This window comes from Boleophthalmus pectinirostris, unplaced genomic scaffold, assembly GCF_026225935.1.
Source record: "Boleophthalmus pectinirostris isolate CB_2022bp ecotype Guang Dong unplaced genomic scaffold, ASM2622593v1 HiC_scaffold_14, whole genome shotgun sequence".
NCBI lineage: Eukaryota > Metazoa > Chordata > Actinopteri > Gobiiformes > Gobiidae > Boleophthalmus > Boleophthalmus pectinirostris.
This window is the reverse complement of record NW_026571047.1, coordinates 30040818-30051371: the sequence shown is the minus strand read 5'-3', so window position 1 is coordinate 30051371 and position 10554 is coordinate 30040818. Positions and strand designations below refer to the sequence as shown.

General features: G+C 47.7%; 1 long non-coding RNA gene across 1 annotated transcript; it reads left to right on the top strand.

Moving 5' to 3' along the window:
* Positions 1-358: 358 nt before the first annotated feature.
* On the top strand, positions 359-2293 carry LOC129407808 (uncharacterized). Its single transcript, XR_008631719.1, has 2 exons — positions 359-398; positions 2016-2293. It is a non-coding gene; the product is annotated as an uncharacterized LOC129407808 (long non-coding RNA).
* The last annotated feature ends 8261 nt before the right edge of the window (positions 2294-10554 follow it).

Below are 10554 nucleotides of genomic sequence, written 5' to 3'. Positions count from 1 at the left end.
GCAACACTACTGATTTTCTAATTTTAATAGTAGAATCAGGCTGAGTTCACAAGTTACTTCTGTTTTATCCAAGACCATAACATTTTGTTCAGTAGTTCACTAATGCTCGACGTTGTAAGTTTTCGTCTTTCTTACCTTGACAGTCATGGATAAATTCTCGATGTTAGAATATTTATCCTTTGTGGACGTTGTTGGTTGAAGATTTGGTGATGGGGCAGATTTATGAACCATTAACCAGAAGTTCCCTCAAACCTACATCATGACTGACTGTAGCAGTGCGCGCCTGCTGCCTTCTGCCACCAGGTGGCACCTGGGCTTATAAAAGGGCACTCCCCGTAGCGTCTCGTTCTCTGACCTCGGCGCACTTCCGGGATAGGGCTCCGCCTTGTCGCGCACAGGTAAACAACCGCTGTTCTCTAATTACAATTACAATTTTATAAATTTTAATGTGTGGCTTTATTGTAGTGCCACTGCTCCTAGAGTCTCGATGTGCCCGATCCAAGTTATGGCTCATGAGTAAAGCTCCTGTGTGTATTTGCTGTTGATCGCCACAAGCGCCACTGTTCGCCGCTGTCCACGGTCGGGTCGGTGTCGGGTCGGGTCGGTGTCGGGTCGGTGTCGGGTCGGGTCGGTGTCGGGTCGGTGTTGCTGTCAGTGTCGGGTCGGTGTCGGGTCGGGTCGGTGTCGCTGTCAGACGCTCCGGCCGCTCGGCGTGAAGCCTCGTGGATGTAGAAGCGTGTGTTTTGTGGTACGTTGGCTGGTCACTGGTTTAGGTTCATGTATGTGGCTACGACCAAGTGAAAGATCAAATATAATGTTCATTTTAGGGTCCAGGCTGGTCTTCGGCGCGTCATCTGGTGGAGCGGTGGCCCTGCTGCTTTGTTTTACTGTGTTTTATATTTTAAAGGACAAAATCACCGTACAGCTGCTTTTAATCGGCAGTTATGTGAACAGTGAATAATCGACTCTTAAGTTAATCTAACAAAAGGAACAAATGAATTATGGCAATAATAAATTACTTCATGTTTTGTAAGTCACTTGTCTCTGTCAGTTAACGAACCTGTGAGCCTTTTAGTTTAGTGGCGTTGTTGGTCTTCTGTTAATTATATTACTTTGGGCTGCTCCTCACACGACACTTCCGGAAAAACGAAGGTTTGGAAGAGCTCGTCCGATACTCCCATAAAAGACTCGACTCAAACAGAACGGGTTAAGTGTCTTGCCAAAGGACACAATGACGCTCTGCACTGACGGGAGCGTAGATGAAACCAGCGACGTTCAAAGTGTTTTCTAATAAACTCCTAATGCGTTTTGCTCTTTTAATAAACAGGGTGAATGTTGTTGCCTTTAATTTCACATCACTTCCCCCCAAGTGTCTGTCAAGAGCCGCTCCAAGACACTTTAGAATTTAGTAGGTCAGCAGTCCCCACTCCATTATCCCGCTCTCTTTCTCTCTCTCATCCTTTTCTCCAGGCCCCCTCCCTCCTTTCTCTCATCTCTCCTCACTTTCTTCCTTCTCTCACATTTTCGTCATTATCGTCTTTCCCTCCATCCCCGTCTCGGCGTTTCGTCTCTCGTCTCGTTTGTCTCTTTTCATTTCCTCCCTCTCTCGACCTTCAATCTCCTCTTCTTCTTTACCAAAACTACCTTTTTCCTCTTTCCCTCTCTCTCTCTCTGTTCCTCTCTCTTTCAGTCTCTTGGCTCACTCCTTCGCCTCTTTCTCTCACAATCTCTCTTCTCTTCTCCTTCTCTTGTTCTGTTTCTCTCTTCTCTTCTGTCTCCTCTCCCTCTCCTCTCTCTCTTCCACTGTTTCCTTTTCTTCTTTCACTCTCTCTCTCTCCTCCCTCTCCTCCATGTCAATCTCTTTCTCTCTCCTCCCTCTCCTTCTCTCTCTTTTCCCTCTGCTCCTCTCCTCTCTCTCCCTCTCTCTCCTTCTCCTCTCTCTGTTTAGTTTGTTGTGTGTGTGTGAAGTGACTTTAACTCTCTCTCTCTCTCTCTCTGTCTGTCTGTCGTTCCAGATTGAACCCTGTGGTGGCGCCAGCGAGCACCACATTCATCCCTCCCTCCTCCTCCTCGCCGCTCGTCTTCATCATCACACATAAAGTCTCGACGACGCGTGATTCACCGATTAAAGTCGTGTCGATGATTCAAATGGAGGAATTAGTGAAGCTTCTATGTTTAATACAGAGACAAAACACAACAAACTGCATCACATTAAAAAACTGAAACATCCACGTTTTTTGGTGGTTGATAAGAATAAAATTGTTAAAAAAGCTCGTAATTTAAAAAACTGTTACACAGAGACCTTTTATGTGAGTGATTTTCTTTGTGTTTTGGTCATTTTTAAGCAGATTTTTTGTATTTTGCCTAAACAAATTATGCTTCTCTTTTAGTGTGACCGGTCGTCCCTGTTTACCCGGGACAGTTTTGTGTCCCCTGTCCCAGCAGATTTATCCAAAACCACTGATTTGTCTCAGTTTTATACAAGAAACGGCCCAGGTGTCACTATTTTTGACCAATCTGATCTACATCAGGTCTAAACCAGGACTAAAACAGAACAATTTTTGACTAATCTGATCCCCGCCAACAGTAAAGAGAAGCTAAATTGTCATTTGTTTAGCCAAAATATGGAAAACCGTGTGTTAAAGAATCACTGCTCGGACCCAAATATGCAGTAACAAAAGTATTAACTAAAATAGTCGTGGACGGGGGGATAGATTCCAGGGGAGGTAGGACGGGTCCAGGTTGGCTGAAGTGCAAAGGTGAAGAGGCTGAACAGAGGCTCGCGGAGCAGGTGGTAACGGGATGAGGCTGGCTCCAAAACGGTTGAACTGGGGAACGGACAAAAGTAAACAGATAAGAGTCAAAAACCTTCAAAATGCTCAAAAACACAAAAAGCCTGAGTAGTTCACCACTTGGTTGACAGAACGATCCGGCACTGGAGAGCAGGTCAGCAGGTCTTTTATTGCAGGAGATGATTACTGACGAGGATCAGGAGTGGAGCTCAGCAGGTGAGTGACTGGGATCCGCCCAGGAAAAACCAAATAGGGTAAAGAGAGAAAGAACAGGGAAGGGAGGGGCAGGATGAAACCGTCACACGTGTGTTTGCGAACGACCATTAAAAAATAAAAAAAAAATAAAAAAATCAGTAACAGAAGTCCCTCTGTTTTCACTTTTATTTATACCAACCTGCATGTGTCCCAGTTTAGAATTTTTAAAATCTGGTCACCTTAAACCTTCCTCACACACCTTAGAATAAATGTTTTAAAGTTTCTTTTATACTTTTGCAAAATAAGCCACAAAAATGGGAGATAGAGAAATGGGATAAACAGCACGTTTACATCTTCAAGACGCTCAAAGCTTCACATCAAGGAACCACACACACAGTCACACACACAGTGTACACACACACACACACACACACACACACATACACACACACACACACACACATACACACACACACACACACACACACACACACACACACACACACATACACGCACACACACACACACACACGCACCCCACATGCACACACACACACACAGACACACGCACACACACACACGCACACACACACACACACACGCACACAGTCACACGCAACACACGCACCCCCACATGCACACACACACACACAGTCACACACACACACACACAATACACGCACACACACACACACACACACACGCACACAATACACACACACACACACACGCACACACGCACGCACCCCCACATGCACACACACACACACACACAGTCACACGCACACACGCACACACGCACACACGCACACACGCACACACGCACACAGTCACACGCACACACGCACACACACACGCACACACACACACACACACACAGTCACACACACACACACACACACACACACACACACACGACACACACACACACACACGCACACACGCACCACATGCACACACACACACACACAGTCACACGCACACACACACACACACACACGCACACACACACACACACACACACACACACACCACATGCACACATGCACACACACAGCACACACACACACACACACACACACACACAACACACAACACACGCACACACATAATACACACACACACAACACACACACACACAACACACGACACACACAAGAGAAGGAGGAGGGAGAGACGAAGGGAAAGAGAGACACACAGACACACACCACTCACATCTGAAAGAGAAGGAGAGAGATTGAGAGAGAGAGAGAGAGAGAGAGAGAGACACTACTCAAGAGAGGAAGGACAGGGAGAGAAGAGAGAGAGAGATTTAAAGCTCACAAGAGTCAGTTTTGCGTCTCTCTCTCTCTCTCTTTCTCTTTCTCTTCCTCTCCTCCTCTTCCTCTCCTCTCTCTGTCTCTCCCCTTCTTTTCCCTCCCTCTCTCTTCTTCTTTGCGCTCTCTCTCTCTCTCTCTTCTCTCCTCTTCTTCTTCTCTCTCTCTTCGCTCTCCTCTTTCTTCTCTTTGCCCTCTCTCTCTACCCTCTTCTTCTCTCTCTCTCTCCTCTTTCTCCTCCTCTTTCTCTTTCTCTTTGCCCTCTCTCTCACCCCTCTTCTTCTCTCCTCTCTCTTTCTCCTCCTCTTTCCTCTCTCTCTCTCTCTACCCGCTTCTTCATTCTCTACCCTCTTCTCTCTCACTCTCTCCCTCTCTCTCTCTCCTCCTCCTCTGCTTTACCCTCTCTCTTACCCTCCTCTTCTCTCTCTATTTCTCTCTCACTCTCTTCTCTCTCTCTCTCCCTCCCCTCCTTTTCCTCTCCCCTCAGCCCCTCTCTCTCTCTTCCTCTTTGCCCTCTCTCTGTCTGCCCTCTTCTTCTTTCTCTCTCCGTCACTCTCCCTCTCTCTCCTCTTCCTCCTCTTTTCCCTGTCTCTCTACCCTCCTCTTCTCTCTCTTTCTGTCTCTCCCACTCTCTCTCTCTCTCCCTCCCCCTCCTCTTCCTATCATCTCTTTGTCTCCCCCCTTTTTTCCCTCCCTCCCTCTCTCTCTCTCTCTCTCTCTTCATTTTTGCCCTCTCTCTCTCTACCCTCCTCTTCTCTCTCCTCTCTCTCACTTTCTTCTTCTCTCTCTTCGCCTCTTTCTATCCGCTCTCAGTCTCTATCTGTATCTGTTCTTCTCTCCTCCTGTTCTCTCGGTCTTTCTCTCTCTTTCTCTCTCTCGTTTCTTTTCTTCTCTCTCTTCTTATGCACCTGTTTTCCTCTCCTCTTTCTGTCTGTGTTTGTCTGTTTCAGTTTGAGAGCAGACGATGCGTTCAGGTGCTGTGTTTTTTGGTTCGAAAGCAGAGTGAGATTCTGTCGACTGGTGCAGATCTGAGTCTGAGTCAAAAGATTTAAAAGACTTCACTTCCCATGATGCCGAGAGGAGAAACACAAAGACGCTTTTTCAAGAGACAGAAGAAGAAGAAGAAGAAGAAGAAAGACGGAAAGTAAACAGGTTTAGTCAAAGGGGGAGAGAGAGAAGAAGAGGAGAGAAGGGAAGATGAAGAGAGAGGGAAGAGAAAAAGGGAGAGAAAGGGAAGGGTGAGAGAAAGAAGAGGAGACGGAAACAGAAAAGAGAAAGGGAGAGAGACTGAGCGAAGGAAGAGGAGATCAGAAAGAGACAGAGAGCGAGAAACAGAGGAAGAGGAAGGGGGAGAGAAAGAAGAGGAAGAGAGAAAAGCAGGAGAGTCCGAGAGAGTGACGGGAAGAGAAAGAGAGTGAGAGAGAAAGAAGAGGAAGGGGGAGAGAAGAGAGAGGAAGAGAGAAACAGAAAAAGAGAAGAGGGAGAGAGTGAGAGAGAAGAGGAGAAGAGCNCTCTACCCGCTTCTTCATTCTCTACCCTCTTCTCTCTCACTCTCTCCCTCTCTCTCTTCTCCTCCTCTGCTTTACCCTCTCTCTTACCCTCCTCTTCTCTCTCTATTTCTCTCTCACTCTCTTCTCTCTCTCTCTCCCTCCCCTCCTTTTCCTCTCCCCTCAGCCCCTCTCTCTCTCTTCCTCTTTGCCCTCTCTCTGTCTGCCCTCTTCTTCTTTCTCTCCCCGTCACTCTCCCTCTCTCTCCTCTTCCTCCTCTTTTCCCTGTCTCTCTACCCTCCTCTTCTCTCTCTTTCTCTCTCTCCCACTCTCTTCTCTCTCTCCCTCCCCTCCTCTTCCTATCATCTCTTTGTCTCCCCCCTTTTTTCCCTCCCTCCCTCTCTCTCTCTCTCTCTCTCTTCATTTTTGCCCTCTCTCTCTCTACCCTCCTCTTCTCTCTCCTCTCTCTCACTTTCTTCTTTCTCTCTTCGCCTCTTTCTATCCGCTCTCAGTCTCTATCTGTTCTTCTCTCCTCCTGTTCTCTCGGTCTTTCTCTCTCTTTCTCTCTCTCGTTTCTTTTCTTCTCTTCTTCTTATGCACCTGTTTTCCTCTCCTCTTTCTGTCTGTGTTTGTCTGTTTCAGTTTGAGAGCAGACGATGCGTTCAGGTGCTGTGTTTTTGGTTCGAAAGCAGAGTGAGATTCTGTCGACTGGTGCAGATCTGAGTCTGAGTCAAAAGATTTAAAAGACTTCACTTCCCATGATGCCGAGAGGAGAAACACAAAGACGCTTTCAAGAGACAGAAGAAGAAGAAGAAGAAAAGTAAACAGGTTTAGTCAAAGGGGGAGAGAGAGAAGAAGAGGAGAGAAGGGAAGATGAAGAGAGAGGGAAGAGAAAAAGGGAGAGAAAGGGAAGGGTGAGAGAAAGAAAAGGAGACGGAAACAGAAAAGAGAAAGGGAGAGAGACTGAGCGAAGGAAGAGGAGATCAGAAAGAGACAGAGAGCGAGAAACAGAGGAAGAGGAAGGGGGAGAGAAAGAAGAGGAAGAGAGAAAAGCAGGAGAGTCCGAGAGAGTGACGGGAAGAGAAAGAGAGTGAGAGAGAAAGAAGAGGAAGGGGGAGAGAAAGAAGAGGAAGAGAGAAACAGAAAAGAGAAGAGGGGAGAGAGTGAGAGAAGAGGAGAAGAGCGAGAGGAGGAGAGAAGGGAAGATGGAGAGAGACGGAAGAGAAGAGAGAAAAGGAAGGGGGAGAGAAAGAAGAAGAGAGAGAAAAAGAAAAGAGAAGAGGGGAGACAAACAGAAAAGAGAAGAGAGAGAAACAGAAAAGAGAGAGAGAAACAGAAAAGAGAAGAGAGAGAAGAGAGAGAAACAGAAAAGAGAAGAGAGAGAAACAGAAAAGAGAAGAGGAGAAAAAGAGAAGAGAGAAAAAGAGAAACAGAAAAGAGAAGAGAGAAGAGAGAGAAAACAGAAAAGAGAAGAGGAGAGAGAAACAGAAAAGAGAAGAGAAGAGAGAGAAACAGAAAAGAGAAGAGAGAGAGAAACAGAAAAGAGAAACAGAAAAGAGAAAGAGAGAGAGAGAAAGAGAGAAACAGAAAAGAGAAGAGAGAGAAACAGAAAAGAGAAGAGGAGAGAGAAACAGAAAAGAGAAGAGACAGAAACAGAAAAGAGAAGAGGGGAGAGAAAGAGAAAAGAGAAGAGAGAGAAACAGAAAAGAGAAGAGAGAGAAACAGAAAAGAGAAGAGGAGAGAGACTGAGAGAAGGAAGAGGAGATCAGAAAGAGACAGAGTGAAGGGGAGAAGTAGAGGAGAGAGAAAAGCAGGAGAGAGAGAGAGAGAGAGAGAGAGAGAGAGAGAGGAGGAGAGAAGGGAAGATGGAGAGAGGGAAGAGAGAGAGCGAGAAACAGAAGAACGGGGAGAAAGGAGAGAAAGAAGAGCAGAGCGAAACAGAAGAGAGAGAGAGAGAAAAGAGAAGGGGAGAGAAACAGAGAGAAGAGAAGAGGAGAGAGGAACAAATAGAGACAGAGAGAAAGAGGAGAAGTAGAGGAGAGAGAAAGGAAGAGGAAGAGAGAGAGAGAAGAGGAGGAGAGAAGGGATGATGGAGAGAGAAGAACGAGAGAGCGTGAGAAACAGAGGAAGAGGGAGACGGAGAGAGAAAGAAGAGGAAGAGAGAAAAGCAGGAGAGACTGAGAGAGTGAGAGGAAGAGAGCGAGAGAGTGAAGAGAGAGAGAGTAAGAAGAGGAGAGAGAAACAGAAAAGAGGAGAGGCGAGAGACTGAGAGAAGAGGAGGAGAGAGAGAGAGAGAGAGAGAGAGAGAAGGGAATATGAAAAGAGAGGAAAGAGAAAAAGGGAGAGAAAGGGAAGGGTGAGAGAAAGAAGAGGAGATGGAAACAGAAAAGAGAAAGGTAGAGAGACTGAGCGAAGGAAGAGGAGATCAGAAAGAGACAGAGAGAAAAGAGGAGAAGGAGAGGAGAGAAGATGGAGAGAGGGAAGAGAGAGAGCGAGAAACAGAAGAAGGGGGAGAAAGGAGAGAAAGAAGAGCAGAGAGAAACAGAAGAGAGAGAGAGAGAGAGAAATTTGAAGGGGAGAGAGACTGAGAGAAAAAAAAGAGAGCAACAGATAGAGACAGAGAGTGAAAAGGAGAAGTAGAGGAGAGAGAGGAAGAGAAAGAGAGAGAAGAGAGAGAGAGAAACAGAAAAGAGAAGAGGAGAGAGACTGAGAGAAGAGGAGAAGAGAGAGAGCGAGAGGAGGAGAGAAGGGGAGATGGAGAGAGACAGAAGAGAGAGAGAAAAGGAAGGGGGAGAGAAAGAAGAAGAGAGAGAAACAGAAAAGAGAAGAGGAGAGAGAAACTAAAAAGAGAAGAGGAGAGAGAAACTAAAAAGAGAAGAGGAGAGAAACAGAAAAGAGAGAAGAGAAACAGAAAAGAGAAGCGGAGAGAGAAAGAGAAAAGAGAAGAGGAGAGAGAAACTAAAAGGAGAAGAGGAGAGAAACTGAGAAGAGGAGAGAAACAGAAAAGAGAAGCGGAGAGAGACTGTGAGAAGAGGAAGAGAAAGAGAGAGAGGAAGAGAGAAAGGAAGATGGAGAGAGAGGGAAGAGAGATAGAAAAGGAAGGGGGAGAGAAAGAAGAAGAGAGAGAAACAGAAAAGAGAAGAGAAAGAGAAAGAGAAGAGGAGAGAAAGAGAAAAGAGGAGAGGAGAAAGAGAAAAGAGAAGAGGACAGAAAGAGAAAAGAGAAGAGGAGAGAGAAACAGAAAAGAGAAGAGGAGAGAAAGAGAAAAGAAAAGAGGAGAGAGAAAGAGAGAAGAGGAGAGAAACAGAAAAGAGAAGAGAAAGAGAAAAAAGAAGAGGAGAGAAACAGAAAAGAGAAGAGGAGAGAAAGAGAAAAGAGAAGAGAGAGAAAGAGAAAAGAGAAGAGGAGAGAAAGAGAAAAAAGAAGAGAGAGAAAGAGAAAAGAGAAGAGCAGATAGAGACAGAGAGCAAAGAGGAGAAGAAGAGGAGAGAGAAGAGGAAGAGGAAGAAGAAGTGAGAGTGAAGAGAAAGGAAGTGAGAGAGAGGAAGAGAGGGATGAGAGGAGGAGGAGAGGAGGATGAGAGGAGGAGGAGAGGAGGAGGAGAGGAGGATGAGAGGAGAGGAGGAGAGGAGGAGGAGAGGAGGAGGAGAGGAGGAGGAGGATGAGAGGAGGAGGAGAGGAGGATGAGAGGAGGAGGAGAGGAGGAGGATGAGAGGAGGATGAGAGGAGGAGAGAGGAGAGGAGGAGGAGGAGGAGGAGAGAGAGGAGGAGGAGGAGGATGAGAGGAGGAGGAGAGGAGGAGGAGGAGGATGAGAGGAGGAGGAGGAGGATGAGAGGAGGAGAGAGGGAGAGGAGAGAGAGGAGAGAGGAGAGGAGGATGAGAGGAGGAGGAGAGAGGAGAGAGGAGGAGGAGAGAGGAGGAGGAGGAGAGGAGGAGGAGGAGGAGGAGGAGGAGAGAGGAGAGAGGAGAGAGGAGGAGGAGGAGGAGGAGGAGAGAGAGGAGGATGAGGAGGAGGAGGAGGAGGAGAGGAGAGAGGAGGAGGAGGAGGAGAGAGGATGAGAGGAGAGGAGGAGAGGAGGAGGAGGAGGAGGAGGAGGAGAGGAGAGGAGAGGAGGATGGAGAGAGGAGAGAGGAGGAGGAGAGGAGGAGGAGAGGAGGAGAGGAGGAGGAGGAGGAGAGGAGGAGAGGAGGATGAGAGGAGGAGAGGAGAGGAGGATGAGAGGAGGAGAGAGGAGGAGGAGAGGAGGAGGAGAGGAGGAGGAGAGGAGGAGGAGGAGGAGGAGGAGGAGAGAGAGAGAGAGGAGGAGGAGAAGAGGAGGAGGAGAGGAGAGGAGGATGGAGAGAGGAGAGGAGGATGAGAGGAGGAGGATGAGAGGAGGAGGAGGAGAGGAGGAGAGGAGGAGAGAAGGAGGATGAGAGGAGGATGAGATGAGAGGAGGAGGAGGAGAGGAGGATGAGAGGAGGAGGAGGAGGAGGAGAGAGGATGAGAGGAGGAGGAGGAGAGGAGAGAGAGGAGGAGAGAGAGGAGGAGGAGGAGGAGAGAGGAGAGAGGAGGAGGAGGAGGATGAGAGGAGAGGAGGAGAGAGAGGATGAGAGGAGGAGGATGAGAGGAGGATGAGAGGAGGAGAGAGGAGGAGAGAGGAGAGAGGAGGATGAGAGGAGGAGGAGAGGAGGAGGAGGAGGAGGAGGAGAGAGAGGAGAGGAGAGGAGGAGAGAGGAGGAGAGAGGAGGAGGAGGAGAGAGGAGAGGAGGATGGAGAGGAG